The sequence below is a fragment of the Rhinoderma darwinii genome, assembly GCF_050947455.1.
Source record: "Rhinoderma darwinii isolate aRhiDar2 chromosome 1 unlocalized genomic scaffold, aRhiDar2.hap1 SUPER_1_unloc_24, whole genome shotgun sequence".
NCBI classification, from domain to species: Eukaryota; Metazoa; Chordata; class Amphibia; order Anura; family Rhinodermatidae; genus Rhinoderma; species Rhinoderma darwinii.
Genome location: NW_027461661.1, coordinates 126,410 through 145,530, shown reverse-complemented (window position 1 = coordinate 145,530; position 19,121 = coordinate 126,410). Strand labels below are relative to the sequence as shown.

The 19,121-nt window shown below is 39.1% G+C and overlaps 1 protein-coding gene across 1 annotated transcript in view; it reads left to right on the top strand.

Moving 5' to 3' along the window:
- LOC142671120 (protein kinase C-binding protein NELL1-like) overlaps window positions 1-19,121 on the top strand; it is a gene marked incomplete at its 3' end in the record, with an annotated part of 276,628 nt that overhangs the window by 138,343 nt on the left and 119,164 nt on the right. The window lies entirely within an intron of this gene.

Here is a 19,121-nt window from a genome sequence, read left to right as displayed (position 1 = left end):
CCCAGCATGGCCGGAACAATGGTAAGGATATGCTGGGAGATGCGGTTTCACAAAAAAAATCCTATCACCATCATCTCGCTGCAGATCATACAGTGACAACAATACTGATTAGAGGCAGAATAAACATTTACATTAAGTGACTCACCGGTGACGTCTCAGATTCTAGTTCTTTTCTTCTCCCTCCGGTTCAGACATCTATGATGGATTTCTCCCGGCCATGACCCATTTCTGCAGTTTTCCGTTTAGATGTCTTCAGCTTCTCACTTTTAAAACATTTCTGCACCTATAAAACGAAGTTAAAATTCTCAACACATCTAAATATAACTGTCACAAACACACAACATGTCCCCTGTAGATAGTGACCTACATAGAAGCCCCTGTAGATAGTGCCCACATATGGACTCCAGAGCTGCAAGGCAATAGTGCTAACCACTGAGCCACCGTGCTGCCCTACATATAGCTTCCCCTATAGTTAGTGCTCCACGTATAGCCCACCTCTGTATATAGTGTCTCACATATAGCTCCCCCTGTATATAGTGTCCCACATATAGCCCACCCCTGTAGACTGTGCACTACATATAGCCACCCTGTTGCTAGTGCCCCACAGGTAACCCACCCCTGTATATAGTGTCCCACATATAGACCCCCCTGTATATAGTGGCCCACATATAGACCCCCCTGTATATAGTGGCCCACATATGGACCCCCCCTGTATATAGTGGCCCACATATAGAGCCCCCTGTATATAATGGCCCACATATAGAGCCCCCTGTATATAGTGGCCCACACCCCCACATATAGACCCCCCTGTATATAATGGCCCACATATAGAGCCCCCTGTATATAATGGCCCACACCCCCACATATAGACCCCCCCTGTAGCTACTGCCCCACATATAGACCCCCTATATATAATAGCCCACATAAAGATGACCCCCCCCCCCCCCCCCATAGATAATGGCATTCACATTTTTATGAGGGGAAAAAAAACAAAAACTTGACATACTCACATTCTCCGGTTCCCACGCTGTTCACTGGCGATGCAGACATGCTCTCTTCTGAGCATGTCTGCAGGAGTTGAACGAGCGTCCTCCAATGACGCTGATTGGCGGGGCAGAATGACTTGCCCCGCCAATCAGCACCTTCCAAGCATGGAAGCGGCGCGATGATGTCATCGCGCCGCTAGCCAATCAGTGTCATTGTAAGGCACTGGATGGTCAGGCACGGAACATGCCCGGCCATTCATGTATTTGGCTGCCGCTAGCACTGGGGCCCCCTCCGGTGCTAGCGACACCTACAGGCATGAGATGGCCTGTGTAAGGCTCGGCGTCGCGGGCCCCACAGTAGCGACGCTACCGCTGTAGTAGCCATAACGGCTGCTAGCGGCGCCACCGGGCCCCCTCAAGCCCCGGGCCCCGTAGCAGCCGCTACTGCTGCTACCGCGGTAGTTACGCCACTGGACCAGAGTGGTCACATATTTGCCATTCGCTTCTACTGTATCAAACACAATACATTTTATGGCTACATCATTGGTCACATGAAGAGGAAAGACTAAAGTCCTAATAACACCGCGCTCCTTCTCCTTGGAGTCCTTCACCCACTTTCTTACATCTCCATAGTCTCTAAATCTTATCACTTACATACACCCCAATATTTCCTTCTATATAGTAAAGAGAAGTTTCCCGGCTCAGTCTCAGGTCTATTATTAAAAATCCTTCCTGACCTCCTTATACTGGTCTTCTGCTCGGTACGTGACCTTCACACTCAAGACGTGAATCCTCCAGGATGTTTTCAGAGAAGCTCCAGTTTCATCGAGTCCAACAAGTTTGTTCTGTGAGATGCAAATTACATATAAATCAAAGATCAGACGTTAAGAGAAGAAAAACAGAAATAATTTATTGTGTATTGCACAAAGTCCTAAAATAAAAATATGTTACCAATGGCAACAGAGCCAAGAAATCTATAATAGATGTCAAGAATATAAAAAGTGTCCCCTGGTGCACATGGAATGGAAGGATAGATAGATAGATAGATAGATAGATAGATAGATAGATAGATAGATAGATAGATAGATAGATAGATAGATAGATAGATAGATAGATAGGAGATAGATAGATAGATAGATAAATAGATATGAGATAGATAGGTAGATATTAGATAGATAGATGAGATAGATATGAGATAGATTAGATAGATAGATAGATAGATATGAGATAGATAGATATGAGATAGATAGATACCCAGACTGGTCAAGGTGGGATTCCAGCCCAACAGAAATCTTCCACCTAGAATTCTGCAAACACCTTCTCCAAGTCCATCGGAGCACCTCAAATAGTGCCTGTCGGGCAGAACTGGGCAGATTCCCACTACACCTCACAATCCAGAAGAGGGCGCTATCATTCTGGGCCCATCTACACAGCAGCAGGCAAAGTTCCTATCACCATAAAGCCTTGTTACACCAAGGGGTCCCAGGTAAACCAGGCCCCCCAGAACATCTCACCCTGACCCGGCCTGAAGAAAATGTCACCCAGCGCGGCCTCACAAAAGCCGAAATCAAGAAGACAATAAACAAAGGCCAAGAGGAATATATCAGTGACTGGAGAAACGACATAAAGACATCCCAGAAACTGACAATATACCGGAGTCTACAGCGGGAATATAAACTGGCGCCATATCTGGAGAAACTGCCAAACCCCAGAGACAGACAGATCCTGAGCCGCTACAGACTGAGCGCCCACAACCTGCTCATCGAATCCGGGCGCCACAGACAGACCTACAAGCCCAGGGAGAGCCGACTGTGCCAACAGTGCGACCAGGAGGCCGTGGAGGATGAGACCCACTTCCTGCTACACTGCTCCAAATACTCAGCAGTGAGGGACACTCACTTCAGGAGACTCTCTGATCTCTTACCGGACTTCAGCTCCATGGAAGAGCAAGAGAAACTCTACATCCTGCTGGGTGAAGAGGAAACCACAGTGGGCACAGCGGCACAATATGTCACTGCATGCCATAAACTGAGAGAGACATGATATGCCATGGACTTGTATAACCCCAACCCTAGATATGTCCCTATCCCCCAATCCCTCAGTCCCTATCCCTCATTCCCTTACTTCTTACTTGCTTTGGCAATGCTAATATGTATTTGGTCCTGCCAATAAAGCTTCTTTGAATTTGAATTTGAATTGATAGATAGATAGATATGAGATAGATAGATAGATTAATATGGGATAGATAGATAGATATGGGATAGATAGATAGATAGATAGATAGATAGATAGATAGATAGATAGATAGATAGATAGATAGATAGATAGATAGATAGATAGATAGATAGATAGATATGAGATAGATAGGTAGGTAGATAGATATGAGATAGATAGGTAGGTAGATAGATATGAGATAGATAGGTAGATAGGAGATAGATAGATAGGAGATAGATAGATAGATATGAGAGATAGATAGATAGATAGATAGATAGATAGATAGATAGATAGATAGATAGATAGATAGATAGATAGATAGATAGATAGATAGATAGGAGATAGATAGATAGATAGGAGATAGATAGATAGATATGAGATAGATAGATAGATAGATAGATAGATAGATAGATAGATAGATAGATAGATAGATAGATAGATAGATAGATAGATATGAGATAGATAGATAGATAGATATGAGATAGATAGATAGATATGAGATAGATAGATAGATAGATAGATAGATAGATAGATAGATAGATAGATAGATAGATAGATAGATAGATAGATAGATAGATAGATAGATAGATAGATAGATATGAGAGATAGATAGATAGATAGATAGATAGATAGATAGATAGATAGATAGATAGATATGAGATAGATAGATAGATATGAGATAGATATGAGATAGATATGAGATAGATATGAGATAGATATGAGATAGATAGATAGATAGATAGATAGATAGATAGATAGATAGATAGATAGATAGATAGATAGATATGAGATAGATAGATAGATGGATAGATAGATATGAGATAGATGTGAGATAGATAGATGTGAGATAGATAGATAGATAGATAGATAGATAGATAGATAGATAGATAGATAGATAGATATGAGATAGATGTGAGATAGATAGATGTGAGATAGATAGATAGATAGATATGAGAGATAGATAGATAGATAGATAGATAGATAGATAGATAGATAGATAGATAGATAGATAGATAGATAGATAGATAGATAGATAGATAGATAGATAGATAGATAGATAGATATGAGAGATAGATAGATAGATAGATAGATAGATAGATAGATAGATAGATAGATAGATAGATAGATAGATAGATAGATAGATAGATAGATAGATAGATAGATAGATATGAGATAGATAGATAGATATGAGATAGATATGAGATAGATAGATATGAGATAGATAGATAGATATGAGATAGATAGATAGGAGATAGATAGATAGATAGATATGAGATAGATATGAGATAGATATGAGATTGATATGAGATAGATAGATAGATAGATAGGAGATAGATAGGAGATAGATATGAGATAGATATGAGATAGATATGAGATAGATATGAGATAGATAGATAGATATGAGAGATAGATAGATAGATAGATAGATAGGAGATAGATAGGAGATAGATAGATAGATAGATAGATAGATAGATAGATATGAGATAGATATGAGATAGATAGATAGATATGAGATAGCTAGATAGGTATGAGATAGATAGATAGATAGATAGATAGATAGATAGATAGATAGATAGATAGATAGATAGATAGATAGATAGATAGATAGATAGATAGATATGAGATAGATAGATAGATATGAGATAGATATGAGATAGATATGAGATAGATATGAGATAGATATGAGATAGATAGATAGATAGATAGATAGATAGATAGATAGATATGAGATAGATAGATAGATATGAGATAGATGTGAGATAGATAGATGTGAGATAGATAGATAGATAGATATGAGAGATAGATAGATAGATAGATAGATAGATAGATAGATAGATAGATATGAGATAGATAGATAGATATGAGATAGATATGAGATAGATAGATATGAGATTGATATGAGATAGATAGATAGATATGAGATAGATAGATAGGAGATAGATAGATAGATATATAGATAGATATGAGATAGATATGAGATTGATATGAGATAGATAGATAGATAGATAGATAGATAGATAGATAGATAGATAGATAGATAGATAGATAGATAGATAGGAGATAGATATGAGATAGATATGAGATAGATATGAGATAGATATGAGATAGATAGATAGATATGAGAGATAGATAGATAGATAGATAGATAGATAGATAGATAGATAGATAGATAGATAGGAGATAGATAGGAGATAGATAGATAGATAGATAGATAGATAGATATGAGATAGATATGAGATAGATAGATAGGTATGAGATAGATAGATAGATAGATAGATAGATAGATAGATAGATAGATAGATAGATAGATAGATAGATAGATAGATAGATAGATAGATAGATAGATAGATATGAGATAGATAGATAGATATGAGATAGATAGATAGATATGAGATAGATGTGAGATAGATAGATAGATAGATAGATAGATAGATAGATAGATAGATATGAGAGATAGATAGATAGATAGATATGAGAGATAGATAGATAGATAGATAGATAGATAGATAGATAGATAGATAGATAGATAGATAGATAGATAGATAGATATGAGATAGATAGATAGATATGAGATAGATAGATAGATATGAGATAGATAGATAGATAGATAGATAGATAGATAGATAGATAGATATGAGATAGATGTGAGATAGATAGATAGATATGAGATAGATAGATATGAGATAGATAGATAGATAGATAGATATGAGATAGATATGAGATAGATAGATATGAGATAGATAGATATGAGATAGATAGATAGATATGAGATAGATAGATAGATATGAGATAGATAGATAGATATGAGATAGATAGATAGATAGATAGATAGATAGATAGATAGATAGATAGATAGATAGATAGATAGATAGATAGATAGATAGATAGATAGATAGATAGATAGATAGATAGATAGATATGAGATTGATATGAGATAGATAGATAGATAGATAGATAGATAGATAGATAGATAGGAGATAGATAGATATGAGATAGATATGAGATAGATATGAGATAGATATGAGAGATAGATAGATAGATAGATAGATATGAGATAGATAGATAGATATGAGATAGCTAGATAGATATGAGATAGATAGATAGATAGATAGATAGATAGATAGATAGATAGATAGATATGAGATAGATAGATAGATATGAGATAGATAGATAGATATGAGATAGATATGAGATAGATATGAGATAGATATGAGATAGATATGAGATAGATATGAGATAGATATGAGATAGATATGAGATAGATATGAGATAGATAGATATGAGATAGATAGATAGATATGAGATAGATAGATAGGAGATAGATAGGAGATAGATAGGAGATAGATAGGAGATAGATAGATAGATAGATAGATAGATAGATAGATAGATAGATAGATAGATATGAGATAGATAGATAGATATGAGATAGATAGATAGATATGAGATAGATAGATAGATAGATAGATAGATAGATAGATAGATAGATAGATAGGAGATAGATAGGTATGAGATTGATATGAGATAGATAGATAGATAGATATGAGATAGATAGATAGATAGATAGATAGATATGAGATAGATAGATAGATATGAGATAGATATGAGATAGATAGATAGATAGATAGATATGAGATAGATAGATAGATAGATAGATATGAGATAGATAGATAGATAGATAGATAGATAGATAGATAGATAGATAGATAGATAGATAGATAGATATGAGATAGATAGATAGATATGAGATAGATAGATAGATAGATAGATATGAGATAGATATGAGATAGATAGATATGAGATAGATATGAGATAGATATGAGATAGATAGATAGATATGAGATAGATATGAGATAGATATGAGATAGATAGATAGATAGATATGAGATAGATAGATAGATAGATATGAGATAGATAGATAGATAGATAGATAGATAGATAGATATGAGATAGATATGAGATAGATAGATAGATAGATAGATAGATAGATAGATAGATAGATAGATAGATAGATAGATAGATAGATAGATAGATAGATAGATAGATAGATATTAGATAGATAGATATGAGATAGATAGATATGAGATAGATAGATAGATAGATATGAGATAGATAGGTATGAGATTGATATGAGATAGATAGATAGATAGATAGATAGATAGATATGAGATAGATATGAGATAGATAGATAGATATGAGATAGATATGAGATAGATATGAGATAGATAGATATGAGATAGATAGATAGATAGATAGATAGATAGATAGATAGATAGATAGATAGATAGATAGATAGATAGATAGATAGATAGATATGAGATAGATAGATAGATAGATAGATAGATAGATAGATAGATAGATATGAGATAGATAGATAGATAGATAGATAGATAGATAGATAGATATGAGATAGATATGAGATAGATAGATAGATAGATAGATAGATAGATAGATAGATAGATAGATAGATAGATAGATAGATATGAGATAGATATGAGATAGATATGAGAGAGAGAGATAGATATGAGATAGATAGATAGATATGAGATAGATAGATATGAGATTGATATGAGATAGATAGATAGATAGATAGATAGATATGAGATAGATATGAGATAGATATGAGAGAGAGAGATAGATATGAGATAGATAGATAGATATGAGATAGATAGATATGAGATTGATATGAGATAGATAGATAGATAGATAGATAGATAGATAGATATGAGATAGATATGAGATAGATAGATAGATATGAGATAGATATGAGATAGATAGATATGAGATAGATAGATAGATAGATAGATAGATATGAGATAGATAGATAGATAGATAGATATGAGATAGATAGATAGATAGATATGAGATAGATAGATAGATAGATAGATATGAGATAGATAGATAGATAGATATGAGATAGATAGATAGATAGATAGATAGATAGATAGATAGATAGATAGATAGATATGAGATAGATAGATAGATAGATATGAGATAGATAGATAGATAGATAGATATGAGATAGATAGATAGATATGAGATAGATAGATAGATAGATAGAAGTCAAAAAATGAGCAGCAACTCCAAGCATGCTTGAGAAAGGCTCCAGTGAACGGAGCTGAAACGTTGCACGGGCAATAAAAGTACCCACTTTTTTTCACCCTTACTATTGGAGTTGCTGCTCATTTTTTTACTTCTGTGTATCTGCGACTTGGTCTGTCCCTCAGAGCCTGCACCCACACGCTGCCGGTGCTGCTGGACTTGGTATATTGATAGATAGATAGATAGATAGATAGATAGATAGATAGATAGATAGATAGATAGATAGATAGATAGATAGATAAATGCTATCACCAACCGAGAAAGGTCTCCAAGACAACCTGCAAATCCTAGAAAAATTCAGCTCCACGTGGGCACTACCCATCAATGCAAAGAAAACCAACATCATGGTGTTCCAGAGGAGAAACTCAAAATCCCCCAGCCATCCGACCTTCACACTAAATAACGCCACAATCACAGCGACCGACAGGTACACTTACCTGGGCCTAGAAATCAACCAATCAGGAAGCTTTAAACAAGCCATAGAGATTCTGAAAGACAAGGCGTGCAAAACCTTCTATGCCATCAGACGAAAACTCTATCATCTCAAACCACCAGTGACGGTCTGGCTGAAAATCTTTGACTCCATCATCTCCCCAATCCTCCTGTATGCCAGTGAAGTCTGGGGTCCGGACACATACCCAGACTGGTCAAGGTGGGATTCCAGCCCAACAGAAATTTTCCACCTAGAATTCTGCAAACACCTTCTCCAAGTCCTTCGGAGTACCACAAACAGTGCCTGTCGGGCAGAACTGGGCAGATTCCCACTACACCTCACAATCCAGAAGAGGGCGCTATCATTCTGGGCCCATCTACACAGCAGCAGGCAAAGTTCCTATCACCATAAAGCCTTGCTACACCAAGGGGTCCCAGGTAAACCAGACCCCCCAGAACATCTCACCCTGACCCGGCTGAAGAAAATGTCACTCAGCGCGGCCTCACAAAAGCCGAAATCAAGGAGACAATAAACGAGAGCCAAGAGGAATATATCAGTGACTGGAGGAACGACATAAAGACATCCCAGAAACTGACAATATACCGGAGACTACAGCGGGAATATAAACTGGCGCCATATCTGGAGAAACTGCCAAACCCCAGAGACAGACAGATCCTGAGCCGCTACAGACTGAGCGCCCACAACCTGCTCATCGAATCCGGGCGCCACAGACAGACCTACAAGCCCAGGGAGAGCCGACTGTGCCAACAGTGCGACCAGGAGGCCGTGGAGGATGAGGCCCACTTCCTGCTACACTGCTCCAAATACTCAGCAGTGAGGGACACTCACTTCAGGAGACTCTCTGATCTCTTACCGGACTTCAGCTCCATGGAAGAGGAAGAGAAACTCTACATCCTGCTGGGTGAAGAGGAAACCACAGTGGGCACAGCGGCACAATATGTCACTGCATGCCATAGACTGAGAGAGACATGATATGCCATGGACTTGTATAACCCCGACCCTAGATGTGTCCCTATCCCCCTATCCCCCAATCCCTCAGTCCCTATCCCTCATTCCCTTACTTCTTACTTGCTTTGGCAATGCTAATATGTATTTGGTGCTGCCAATAAAGCTTCTTTGAATTGTATAGATAGATAGATAGATAGATAGATAGATAGATAGATAGATAGATAGATAGATAGATAGATAATGAGATAGATAGATAATGAGATAGATAGATAGATAGATAGATAGATAGATAGATAGATAGATAGATAGATAGATAGATAGATAGATAGATATGAGATAGATAGATAGATAGATAGATAGATATGAGATAGATAGATAGATAGATAGATAGATAGATAGATAGATAGATAGATAGATAGATATGAGATAGATAGATAGGAGATAGATAGATAGATAGATAGATAGATAGATAGATAGATATGAGATAGATAGGAGATAGATAGGAGAGAGATAGATAGATATGAGATAGATAGATAGATAGATAGATAGATAGATATGAGATAGATAGATAGATAGATAGATATGAGATAGATAGATATGAGATAGATAGATATGAGATAGATAGATATGAGATAGATAGATAGATAGATAGATAGATAGATAGATAGATATGAGATAGATAGATAGGAGATAGATAGATAGATAGATAGATAGATAGATAGATAGGAGATAGATAGGAGATAGATAGGAGAGAGATAGATAGATATGAGATAGATAGATAGATAGATAGATAGATATGAGATAGATAGATAGATAGATATGAGATAGATAGATAGATAGATAGATATGAGATAGATAGATATGAGATAGATAGATAGATATGAGATAGATAGATAGATATGAGATAGATAGATATGAGATAGATAGATATGAGATAGATAGATATGAGATAGATAGATAGATAGATAGATATGAGATAGATAGATAGATAGATAGATAGATATGAGATAGATAGATAGATATGAGATAGATAGATAGATAGATAGATATGAGATAGATAGATAGATAGATATGAGATAGATAGATATGAGATAGATAGATATGAGATAGATAGATAGATAGATAGATAGATAGATAGATAGATATGAGATAGATAGATAGATATGAGATCTTTTCCGTCTTTTTCTTACATATCGTGATTCTTGCCGCGATAGACATTATGATGTAATATTTTCTTCTATTCTGGCGACTGCCTATAATACGGGAGTGGCGCTGCCTGCGCTGTCATCTAGAAGAAGGCGATGATCACAACTCATCTGCAAAATGACTTCCTGCAGTTTAGTTGACAAAGTTTGTGTAAGTCGGCGCCAGATGATTAACGCCGCACATGTTCTGCTGCGGAGCACTGAGCGCGCACTGGAAACCATTGACCCAGATGTCTGCTAATGGCACAAACAGGCGATAAGTTCCAGCACAGACGCAGCCTCCGACTCGTTACACTGGAATAGACCAGGATCATCGTAATGTAACACATGATAAAACCAAGGAGATGGCGAGACATTGTAACGTTCATTTACGGAAACAAGATACTCACCCTGAGGTCTGTCTGATATCCGTCCGCTGTGGAGTGTAATAACATCTATTGTTACTGATGCAAATACTCAAAAGTATCAACCCCAGGATAATTAACTGAACAGCGATCTCAATACTCAAGGCCTTAAAGGTGTACACACACGGAGTTAAGAACATTCTAAGGGACGCGCACCGACACATTGTCACGGGAGGGCCTCAGTATTTATCTGAATCCAAACTCAATCCCATAATCGGGTGGGACACAAAGCCTAAAGGAGAATTCCATCACTTTCAGAGAGGTGGGGTCCGAACCCTAGGACCCCCACCGAACCAAAGCATGAGGGGGCCACAGCGCTGGTTTAGAGCTTCACCCCCTTCACTGTTTCCCTGCACAGCGGCGCCCAGCTAACCACTGTTCAGGGAACCGAGTTAATTGGGTCATGCTGCACGTCCCCGCACAACGATTGGCCATGAACGCCATTGTGCAGGAAAAACTTTACAGGGAACGCCGAGTTTAAACCGCACGGTGGCCCCTTAATTCTCACAATTTATATAGGTCCCAGGAAGAAAGTGATGGCAAAACCTAGCAATATGCCAACACTTTATAAGGTGGGGAAAACCCTTTAAATCCCTATGTCAAGTCCCTATCCTCCCTCTCATAGAGCACTAGGCCACAAAAGGGTTAACCCCTTTAAATCTTACCCTCATAGAGGCTCTTGCACATGATCGAGTCCAGTCCATGATCCGGGAATATTAAGACATGTTCCATCTTCCCACAGATCGGAGTCTGAGATTCATCCTCTTCTGCCGATCCCTTCACCTTTACTTACATTTTACTTCACTGATATCTTTCATTTGTCCAGATGATGGCACCGCACTGGCGTAGGGTCTTTGAGGGTAAGGACCCATTCACATCAGGTTTTTGTCCTACGTTTGACATATATACCGGGAAAAACTCCTGACGTATACATTAGACGTAGGCTCCATGGTTGGGCATCGGTCACCCGTAGGCTGTTATGATATCCACTAAACGTATATGTCATGACCGCTATTGAAAATCCCATGACGTGTGTTAAATGTCGGCTGTGACGGACACAACGATTTCATATATGACACCCATGGGCTTTCATGTTAAAATATATATAATATTATAAAAGGTATACCAGCCCGAAGAAGTCCAGAAGGAGAGTATACCAGCTATCCCGACACACATGACAAAAACATGATGTGAACGGGGCCTTAGATGTAGAGGGAAGTTTTTTTCGGGACAAGCGCTGCAGCTCCTACACAGATTTTTCCCTTGAGGTTCACGTCCACTCGCTATGCGGGAAACTACAACACAGTCCTATTCAGCGAATGGAGAGGAGCACCTCTGTGTGGGGTTTCTGCCCGTTTATTCAGGCAATCATCAAGGGTCCCTGAGCTCGGACCCCCTCTCAACATGACGTATACCCATATCCTTGTGATATATGGGAATACCTGAGCCAGGGTTAATAAGATCCATACCGTATAAACATGGTCATAGAGCCGCTCTTATCCTCCACTGGCCATAAAAAGGTGAAGTTGGTTGTTCAGGGGTTCAAAGATATTCTCCTGGACGAGGGTGGAGTTTCCCTTTAAATAAATCTCAATGCCAATGTGATGCTGCATGCCCACATATTTTTGTAGTGTTTTCCATTTTGCAGAATGCACAGCTTGTGAATAAACAGACCCCGTGCCATTAATCCACCCTCAGCCATTTATATGTGGGCACTTTCATGTGTTTATTGCTGAGGCACAATAATAAATTTCTCTAATTCTGGCGCCATCGATAATTGCCGTAATATTCAGCCGTATATTTATGAACTAAAGTCCAGATGGCGAGAGAGGAGAAAAAAATGTAAGTAAGATTAATGATCAGGTGACTTGTAAAAGGGAAAACATTAAGAGATGGCAGGACAATACTTAACCCGGATAATGGCTCCGTCCCGGGGGGGGGGCACAGATTATGGCTGTAATTTATTTATTGCTATTATAATTCAATGTAACCGGCCAACGAGCTCCAACCTGCCCAGAAATGTTACACAAGGAGGTAGGCGGAATCCATGCGTTACTGCGGCATTGAGGGATGGGGGGGGGGGGGGTTGTCTCGTGAATGATCTCGACAATGTCCAATCGGTAGAGGTTTGACAAATGCGACCCTCGACGATTGAAAGTGACATAGTCGGCCATTGACTATAATGGGCAACCATGTGGCCCCCCAAAAAAGCTTAACGGAGCTCATAGGAGCCAAAGTGACACGGCGCTCTCCGAGGTCAACTGACACTTTGTTCCAGCAATCGGCATGATCACAGCGATCGGACCTCCACCAATCGGAGGTCCTAGTCTTGCCTCATCCATGTCTTTAGCGGGGACACCCCTTTAAAGGAGGGAAAAACAATTACCCCCTAAGCACATTGTTCATCGTTCTCTGGGAACAAGTGACGGGCTCCATTGGTCATCGCCGCCTTGTGTAGGAAGAAGGTGACCACGACTAGGATCACATTTTGTGGCTAGAGCCATGGTTGCCTCTAAGTTTAAGTACCGCCCATCCCCCCTCCCATACCTGTTCTCATAGCTTAAAAGGAAGGGCGAGGGGATAAAATGTATATTTCCAAGTTAATGTAGAAGCAGAATATCAAAGATTTTTTTGAACCCTTTCAAATTCAAAATTGAAAATCCTTAAAAAGTTTAGATAATTTTAGAATTCACATTTGAAGAAATGATTTTCCAGGGGTAATAATCAAGTGACCCTGCTGAGCTGGCGCTTGCTTATTACCATCATCGTCCATATAGTGCTACATCCCGCACAATGCCGTATATGTAATCGTTGATCGCGTGGGCATAACTTCCGGTATGGCTGTGATTGACGTTCACACTCCTGCAGTAATGAACGGGATCGGCAGAAAACTCGCATTCTGGCCGTTTAGTCCTTGATCCTTGGGATCAGTACTGATCGTCGAGTGGTCAGGGATTTGGCTTCATTTGTCCTGTCCCTGTCTGCCCACAACATCCTGATCGCCGGGTCTGGCTGGGAAATACTAATAGAAGCCTCTCGGACTGTCTAGTATTAGACTCTGTTAGGCACAGGAAGAATTGAACGGTGATGTAAATATATGTCACTATATTATAGGAAAAAAAAAAAAGTTTACTAATGGAACTAAAAAAAATGTAAAAAATAAAAACGATCGAAAAAAATCACGCCACAAGGTGGAAAAAATACAACAAACACAATTGGCGTAATAACCAAAAAGTTTGATTTAATAAAAGATTCAAAAAGTTGAGACCTACAAATGAGGCCTCGCTCGTATCTCCCCCCGCACAATAATGTTTTCCTTTCTATTAATTTTAATGGAGAACACGTAAAACAAAAAAACGGCAAACTTGTTTTTTTATGCCTTTACCCATTAACTAAATGTATATATGTGACGCGCTACCATGTATGTCCCCGAAAATGATGCCTTAAATGTATGACTGGTCCCGTAACAGACAAAAACTCAAATATCTGCGGAGCCTTAATAAAACGAAAAAAGTAAAAAAAAAAAAATATCTTGGTCCTTAAAGAAGTATTTTGGCAAAATTTTGCCCCCTCTGTTAGAAAATGTGATCAAGTAAAAAGTAGTGAGGTTCATCCCTTGCCGGTGCTTTATTTTACTGTTAGCCGCTCCGTTCCGGGCCGCCGCCTGGTCACGTGACCTGCACTCTGACCACCCAAATATTACAGCCTATACTCTGTGGACCGGAGGTCCGTCTCTCAATGCAAGTCTATGAGACTCGCATTAAAATTCCCATAGACTTGCATTGAGAGACGGACCTCCGGTCCAGAGTAGAGGCTGTAGGATATAGGGGCGGAGTTGGACTCATGTGACCGTACAGCGGCCATGACTGGAGCGGCTAATAGTAAAATAAAGACCCGGTAAGGGAATAAACCACTCTACCTTTCACTTAATGACAATTTCAAACAAAGGAAAAAACGTTTTTTTTTGCCGGGGTGCTACTTTAAGGTCAAAACTGGCTCATTCCTTACAGCAGCCGTCACCTCTCCTGACATGTCTGTTTTAGTATGGACTTGTATTCCCTATGAAATCACAATTCAAGAGCATCTTTTCTTAGAACTCGACATTGGGCCGTCCCTCTGTTATTCTTCCTGGAAATTTATGAATAATTAGAAAATCGGGTATTACCAGTTGGGGGGCAAGTCCCTACAGAAACAGACATTGTCCAATCAGTGCTGACAGTGTGAGACTGAAGGGATAAACTCCTTTTGACAAGGAGAATTGTTACACCCATACAATTTATTAAAAAAATATTTAGGAGGAGTAACAGAGGAACGGCACAACGTAGAGTTATAAGAAAAGAAGTGTTATCTCATGAGTAATACGATTATATACCGACACGTCAGGCGAGGGGACCGGTTCCCCTTTAAGTGATTAATTATCCGTCTCAAAAATAATTATTCGTATTATATTAACCCCTTCACTGCCCTAAACCATCAGAAATGTTGGGTGTAAACCTCTAACCTACCCTAGACCTCTGACAATATTAGATATTGTCCCATAAACTCTCTAGAGCACACCGGATATTACGTTTAACCCCTTCACCACCCTAGATTACCAGTGATATTTGGCATTAACCCCTAAAGAACTCTACACAATTTAGGATATTATTATTACTAACAACTAAATCATTCTATTTAAAATCATGTGATGTTAAAAATTTAAAGTTTGTATAATGAGGGCAAACCTCTCCGTGGTGGGCATTTGGACCCTTCCTTAGTTATCCTGTTTTCCCCCTTTAATTAGGCGGATTTATCACTCAGGGATGTAAAAAACATAGCGGTCCATCGTTACGGGAAACCCCCAGTAACTAGAATTTTAGACTGAAGAGATCGACTCGAGGGGCTGATATATTAAAGCCAATAAAAAGATAAATTAAAAATGTGAACTTTTCCGTTCCTGGAAGATTTTTTGCAATTAAATGGAAGAAACTTTGAATCCAGGGGAATGTATCAGAACATTGCGCTCCTTCCGCCGGGTTAATGTCCCTTCCAGCCGCTATGACTGTAAAATTGGTTATTGATCTGGTCGGAGCTGGGAATATAAGCAGGTCGGCATTATTTACAGCTCATGTTGTGCGCCTGGAGATGGTCGGGGCAAGAAATGGAGAAAGTCTCAGTGGTCAGACCTCGGTGATTGACACGGGACATTATGCAACGTCTGCCCGCGCGTCCGAAGACCATTTCTTAAGCCTCGTCACTTTTTATTTTCGTCATGCGCTCGTAGGCATCTTAGTCCATCTCCTTCATGTGCCGGTAGATGACAGGAGGTCTCTGAGGAGAGATGAACACAATGGTCTCTTCATGGATTATGGAGCAGAACAATACTCTACTCCTACCCAATCTCTCCACCAGTCTCCTTGATCAAATTCATTTTTATGTTACAATTCGTATCGGGTCAATTCCAATATAATATCATCTCACTGCCTTAATCTACATATAATAGTGATACATTTGTAGGGATCCTAATTAGATCAGGTCTTGATCTCCAATCACATCCAGAGCTGCTTTCAAAAAAGTCTGCTGGAATCCTGTTAGCTCTCAGGCTGTAGGACTTTACATCCCTCCTACGCCCTCTACTGGAGAGAGCGTGCCAGAACAAGATCGCTGATGGCATATATATCCTACACGCCAAGTCCAGAGCTTATTGTACCAGGCTGGGCAGATATGCCCAGTTGGTACAGGCGTTACACGCTTTATTATTACATAAACATGTGAATTTAAAAAAGGAAAACAATAGAAAACCTAAAAGGAAGATTTTGCGTTCCTTGCTCACATTGTCACCACGTGGGCTGTCATGTGGGCGATTCTACCTTATCGTAGGAATTCTTTCTTCCTGCTTGTATACTCTCCATGTTGGCAGACTTGGCACAGGGGTGTGAATATGGGAGTAGCAATATACAAGAATGACTGACATGGGTAAATAGGGGAGAGGAGGGAAGCGTCTATGTATACTTTTATGCAGCCTGGGTGACTGGGTGACTAAAGACAGTTCTCCCACTATAACGGCTGACTACGTTTTATTTCTCTGGTAGATGTCGCCTGCCAGTTCCTCCAGCCCTTCTCCAGGACAGAGAATGACACCACCTGATCTCTATAAAAAATATAGAAATCCGTCTGTGTCGCCCATTGGTAGCGGTTGCCATTGATGAGTCCGTCTGATCATACTTAGGCCAATGCTTCACAAAGACAGGGTAGGTGCACATGACACAAGCTATTTTCCAGCCCTAAATTGGTACTTTAGAAGGTTGCTTAATGAGCTCAATTGCGCCCTCTAGGTCACTTTTACTGAGATAACTAGGAGGCGTGTCCTGGTGACGTGTTCACTTTAAGACCTCTATTGTGTAAGTGGTTACAAACTGGTTAATTTGTATCAGATATTTGGTGATTTTACTTTAATACGAGCAATTTTTTGTTTATTTTGGAATTCATTCTCATTTCGAAAACGTGAAAAAAAAATTTGGGTGCAGTTTCTGTCATTCAGCACCGAGTCCTGAAGACAGAAAGGTATCTTAGGGCGAGCGAATCAACAGAACCCGGACACAGCGCAATAATTCTGCATTGGGGACGTCTCGTTTCACTCTCCGGGTCTTGATGGTCGGTTAACCACCTATGTGAAGATGAGATCCGGGAATCTTCAGCTCATCCATCTCTGGAAGCGCCGACATAGGTAATAACCTGCACAGCACTTTAATCCGAAACGCGGTCATCAGGAATGGAGAAACCTGCTCGTAAATATTAACCTATCATAGGGTATTAATAGGAAATAGTGTATTATGCTGGGAAGCAATGACCTGAGACGCGGCCACCGCAAAAGAAAATAGTTTGATGACTTTAGTACATGGTGGATATCAAATATGAAAGAACCTTCTCGACATGAGCGCATAATGTATATAATGTATCTGTGTGTTACAGAACCAATAGAGCCATCATTGTATTACTATTACCCAGCTTTCCTGGTGCACTGAACGATAAATCTGTCTCCCCATGTAGTAGCACAGTAGTAGGAGAAGAATCTTTACATTAGTAGGCAGATCTGCTGTTCAGGACTGTAGGGAAGATGGATAACCATCTGCACTCATGAGAATAGTGAGTGCAGCTCTGGAGTATAATACAGGATGTAACTCAGGATCAGTACAGGATAAGTAATGTATGTACACAGTGACTCCACCAGCAGAATAGTGAGTGCAGCTCTGGAGTATAATACAGGATGTAACTCAGGATCAGCACAGGATAAGTAATGTATATACACAGTGACTCCACCAGCAGAATAGTGAGTTCAGCTCTGGAGTATAATACAGGATGTAACTCAGGATCAGTACAGGATAAGTAATGTAATATATGTACACAGTGACTCCACCAGCAGAATAGTGAGTGCAGCTCTGGAGCATAATACAGGATGTAACTCAGGATCAGTACAGGATAAGTAATGTAATGTATGTACACAGTGACTCCACCAGCAGAATAGTGAGTGCAGCTCTGGAGTATAATACAGGATGTAACTCAGGATCAGTACAGGATAAGTAATGCAATGTATGTACACAGTGACTCCACCAGCAGAATAGTGAGTGCAGCTCTGGAGTATAATACATGATGTTACTAAGGGTCAGTGCAGGATAAGTAATGAGTAGAGACTCATTTTTATGTTGAATATATATATAATAAACTGTATGTGTGGAATTTTAACCAGAGTAACATATATTGAGTCCTGTCCTGTTTTACCGAACTGTAAGTACCACATCACACACTCCATAAATGCTGGCAGTAATATATC